Raw genomic sequence first — 6,000 nt, 5'->3', positions numbered from 1 at the left:
GTATTATTATGATTTGATGTTTCAAGTATATGACTATTATTAGGGATTAAAACTTCTGTTGTTTGATGTTCCTGATGTGTTTCAATGCCCTCACTGTCTGGCAATTCATGAAATACACTACCATCGCCACCCAAATGATGATCATCACCACAGTCTAGAACATGTTTATTTACTGATGATCTTATGTGAGATCTGTTTCTTCTGATAATGTTTCCACTGTCATCTTGCAGGATCTATGATGTAGGCGATTCATGTTGATTTAAGATTTTTGCAGACTTCCAGGTGTTATTACAGTGATCAAGGACTGTTACATCCATGTCCCTGTTCAATGGCTTTAATATTGTTGCATTTTTATTAAAAGTTGTCTCATTTAATTCTTTTTTAGCTTTCATTTTCATCTCAACATTTTCACGCAAACATGGATGCAACAAATCAACTGAAATTGGAACTTTTGTTTTACATCTTCTGCTATTAAGAAGTTGTGATGGGGAGTATCCCATACCTTTTAAGGGATAATTTCTATAATTTATTAATGCTGACTGAAGGTCTCCATGCTTTCCGTAGTTCTATAACAAACGAGTCAAATGGTTGCCATTCTTGCTGGCTAATACTATTAAACTTAAACCTTTCAAAAATGGCATTTTTCTTTTTTGAACAATACTCTTCAAACTTCTTTTTTAAGCAAACTTCTTTTTTGTCTTCATTTTCGTCAAATGTGAAGATGTTGTACAGCTCTAATGCCTCGTCACCCACCAGACTTAAGAAAACTGCCAGCTTTTTACTTTCTGGTTTGGAGGTTAGGTCCGTAGCTATCAAAAATAGATCAAACTTTTGGCTAAATTTGTGCCAGTTTTCAGATATATTCCCATCTAATACTAGAGATTCAGGTGGCTTAAACGTGGATTACATAATGATACCAAAAAATGATACTTACGTGTTACAAGGTTACAGTTGAGTATCTAACCAAACAAGAAATGGTTTCACCACGCAAAGATTATCACACCTGACACCATGTATAAGCCTGATGGAAGGTGTAATAAATAAAACAAATACTAGATTGAGTAATTGTATAAGCAACAAGTATATTCATTTCACATGCCAGTAACCTAACCTAACAACCTTGTCTAACCTAATAATCTGTCATCTGTCCTCTCACCTCCTGTCATGCCATCTTGTTGCCAACATGAATAATATGATTGTCACTTAACTGGGTAGCATACAGTAATACATATGAAAGCAACATATGTGCCTGTTTTTCGGAATCTAGCTTTTCAGGACCAGGTAGGAGATCCTTAGATAGAAGCTTAGCGATGGAGGTAATTAGAAAAGCAGACCCTGAATAAGGGATAAAGGCAAAGAGATTGATGATATTTTCGTAGGGGGGAAGGATGAAAAACCAGCATCAAAGGAGCAAAAAGCCCAGAAGATCATTTATAATCACTAAAATAAATGTTCAGAGTAGACAAAGAAACGCAGTTTCAAAACATGATTCTTTAACATTTTTGTCTGAAAAATTGTCCCAAGCTATTTTAAGATGTAAGTTGTCCCTGTTGGCTCTTAGTGTGTTCTTCTACTTTCCCACGGTCGATGCAGTACTTTACACAGGCATTTACTTTATTGTTTTTAAATGAAAAAACTTCACTATGCTTTCCTTTAAATTGGTTATAAATGTTCAAAGATTGTTTTCTATAAAGCACGTCTGTGTAGCTTAAGTTGATCTTTGAAAACACAACGGTTTTTAATAGTATTGTTAAAAGATGCTATAAGTCAGGAAACTAAAGATATAAGCAAGTAAAGTATGTATTTATTTATTCTCTAATACACGATTAAAGCGAATAAAGCATAATAATACAGAAAATTCCAGCAAATGACAAATTTTTGAACGTAAATTGGATCCTAGCTGATAGTGATTTGTAACATTATTACAAAAAAAAAGGACATGGACTCTATGTTAATATTAATCCATTGGTATGTAACCTTTCCATTTTGTGTAAATGAATATATGAAGTGCATTTAAACATATGGTAACCGTACTAATTTGCTAAATATTTAAACTAATATAATCTGTTTACTATTTAAATTGTAAATATAATTTAAATCTTTACTATTTGAATTAAATGAAAAAATGTTTTTGTTAAATGTTTATATTTTTATTTTAATTTAAGATTTTCGGATAAAATGACTGTTATGTAAAATTTTTATTCATAAAAAGTGTTTATTTCAGTAGTATATTTTCATGTATTTACAACTTTAAACAAAACATTACAACTTGTAATAAACTATGAATATATACATTATGAATTCAATTGAAATATTAAAAGTTTCACCATTTTAAATTTGTTTTTTTACTTAAATTACTTAAGTTACTTAAATGTTTTATCGAAAAAACCTCATCCGTAATTAAATTGTTGATTTCAAAGGAGTTGTTTGGGCTTGTATGTAATAATGTCGGAGGAAATATAATATTTGGGAGCAGATGCAAGTTTTTCTCAACGGTAAGTAGTTAAAGGAGAATAAGGACATATCTATATACCCATTAAAGGACGGAAACGGCCAAAGAGATAGTCCTTGATAGTTTTGGTCCACGCATTTATTTCCTCTATACCACATCTCGCTCGTATTTCCTCGCTTCTTACTCTGTCTCTTAGAGTTTGGTTTTTTATTTTTCGTAAGACTTTCATTTCTGTTGTTTCCAGTAGTCTTTGTGTTTTCGCCGTATCTGCTCTTGTTTCCGCTGTGTACGTCATTATCGGTCTTATTGTTGATTTATATATCCTGGTTTTCGTTTCCGTTGTGAGGTATTTGTTTCTCCAGATTGTTTTGTTGAGACATCCTGCTACTCTGTTTGCCATTTTCACTTGTTTTTGTACTTCTTCTTCCACTTTTCGTAGCTTGCCAGTTTTATTCCCAAGTATTCAGTTTCCATCACTTGTTCTATTATTTTGTTATTTACGACTAGTTTACATCTTCTCGGTTCCGCTGATATCACTATCGCTTTAGTTTTCTGTGTTGAGATCTCCATGTTGTATATGAGCGCCGTATCTTAAACTTAAACACCATATGTGCCTACGCCTCGCAGGTAGAGTGTGAAGAAAAGGTAAAGGAAGAATTTTGGAAAGCCCTTGATTGCAATGTGTGCTCGAGATTCCTTTATATGAAAAGTGTTTTATAGGAGGTGATTTAAATGGACATATTGGTACAGAAAGAGCGGGAATAGAAAGAGTTCATGTAGGTTTGGAGATATGAATATGAAATGGTGAAGGAAGTAGTGTGATTGACTTTGCAGTGGTATGGGATTTGGCTGTCATTAATACGTTCTTTATGAAGACTGAAGACCAGTATGTTACCTATAGTAGCAGGGGAAAGGAAAGTAAGATAGATTTTGTGCTGTGTAGAAGAAGTCAACTAAAAGAGGTTATGAACTGTAAAGTGATAAAGGGTGAGTGTGTAGCTAGTCAACACCGACCGGAGATAGTGGATACGGAGATAAAGATGAGGCGGAGAGGAAAGCAAATAGAACATCAAAAAGTAAAGTGTTGGAAGTTAAAGGATAAGGATTTGGCAATAGTCTTTAAGAGTAGAGTGGGAGAGGAAGTGCTAGGAAAAACATCTGGTAAATAAAATGTTGGAAACACCTGAGGGGATGAAAAGGTTATACAGCATTTCTAAAGCAAGGGACTTGACCCACCTGCTGCAGATTAAAAGTGCGGATGGAAGAGTGTTAAAAACCGATGTGGAAATATAGCAAATATGGTATAAGTACTTTAGTAAGTTGCTAAATGAAGAACACCTGAGGAGAGACAAAGGATAAAATTGTCAAGGCGTTAAATAGGACAAAGAACGGTAAGACAGTAGGACCTGATGGAATACCTGTGGAGGTTCGGAAGGCTCTAGGAGAGAAAGAAAGTATGCCCAATGCATGGAGAGAGAGAGTGTGATGGTATCATTGTATAAATTTAAAGGGGATATTTAGGACTCTAATAACTATAGAAGGATAAAGTTAATGTAGCACACAATGGAAATTTGGGAGAGAACTGTAGAGACATCGATAGCAGAAGAACAGTTTGTGTGTATGCCAGGAAGAAGGACAATGGATGCCTTGTTTGCGTTAAGACGGTTGATAGAGAAATACAGCGAGAAGAAAAGGGAGCTACATTTGATATTAAGAGATCTTGAGAAGCGTACGCTACAGTTCCTAGACAAGAGCTATGAGGATGTATGGGGGAGAAATGAGTTCCGGAGAAGTACGTACGGCTCGTGAAGGATATGTATGAGGGAGCGTACACCAAAATAAGGACTGCTGTCGGATTAATCGAAATTTACATTGACGGTTGGTTTGCATCAAGGCTCTTTACTGAGTCCTTACCTGTTTAATCTTGTTATGTATATACTGACAGAGAAAGAAAGGGATGGGGCTCCTTGGTCAATAATCTTTGCTGATGATATTGTGTTAGTAAACGAGAACAAAAAAATGTTGTAAGAGAAGTTGGAGTGTTGGAGAAAGGCTATCGAAGAGGGAGGGCTTAAGGTTAGCAGGTTGAAAACGGAGTATATGTGGTTGGGAGGAAGAGGAATGGGTGGGGACGTAGAATTGGAGAAAAGCTAGGACGAGTAGGAGAATTTAAATACCTTGGCTCCTACATACCGGAAAATGGGACACTAGATCGAGAAATTATCTACAGGATACAGGGTGGTTGGTTTAACTGGAAGCAAATGAGCGGAGTACTTATATGAACGAAAAATTGGGAAAGGGCTGAAAGAAAAGATATACAAGAGTGTGGTGAGACCTGCGTTGGTGTACGGCGGTGAAGTGTGGTCTGTAAATAAGATCCAGGAAAAGAAGATACAGGTAACTGAAATGAAAATGTTACGGTGGATATTGGGTAACACTAGAAGGAACAGGATGAGAAACGACTTGATTAGGGAAAAAATCGGGGTGACTAGTCTCAAAAAAGATTCAAGAACAAAGACTGCAATGGTTTGGTCATGTCAGACATAGAGATGAAAACTGTGTGGGGTGGAAGATAAAGCTGTTAGAAGTTGATGGAAGAAGAGGTAGAGGAAAACCGAGGAGAAGATGGAAGGACTGTATGGCAGAGGACTTGAAAGAGAAAGGATAACAGCGACCCCTGGAAGAGGAAAAGTTGACGAAGAAGAATAAGAAGGACATTTAACAAATTTAATGAAATCTATGTTGAGAATACAAATGTAAATTTGTATTCTCGCAATTGCACAAATTGCTTATACAAAAGAAGAGTTGCTGCAAGAACCATGACACTTTACATTTCAATTTACAAAACAATTAAAAAATTATCCGATATTTGTATACCTAATATACAATCTAGACCCAAACATCGATTCCTTCATGTATATTCTACATCTATGTAAATTTATTTTAAGCTTTAGCGCCTTTAGTCAAGCCTCTTTTGTATTGAGGCGTAGCTCATACTCGCTTGATATTTTTTAATCCTTGTTAAGTTTCGCCACGTTTTCCCTGACTATTTTTCAATAGTTGCTCTTCATTTTTGAAAATATGGTCTGTACTAGGATCCAAAACGTGCTGGAAAGAATACTGTGAAAATTTCATGAAAAACAATACAGCTCCGGGAAATCATTTGCAACTTGAATGCGCAGAACCAGAACCACCGATATTGAGAGAAGTGGCTGTTGCGCTAAAAAATCTGAAAAAACAAATCACCTGGAGCAGACAATTTTGTCAGGGAAATAGAACAGCGCTGAACCAACTTGGCTTTGTGCAGAACAAGTTTCAAATAGAAGACAAGCTTTAGAAAAAGCCAGAGAATTCAAAGTACCAGCCCAATTATGCTGATTAACTACACCAAAAAATCCGATTGTGTGCGTTTGTAGCAACTATTGAGCATTCTCGAGAAAATGGGTAATCATTTGATCTAGCTAATAAAAAATCTGTACGACGATAACAACAAGATCAAGGTCAAATTTGACCTGGCCGCGAAGTAAGTGAACTTACTGCGTGTATAA

The sequence above is a fragment of the Diabrotica undecimpunctata genome, chromosome 3 (genome assembly GCF_040954645.1).
Source record: "Diabrotica undecimpunctata isolate CICGRU chromosome 3, icDiaUnde3, whole genome shotgun sequence".
Classification (NCBI taxonomy): Eukaryota; Metazoa; Arthropoda; class Insecta; order Coleoptera; family Chrysomelidae; genus Diabrotica; species Diabrotica undecimpunctata.
This window is presented reverse-complemented; position numbering follows the sequence as displayed.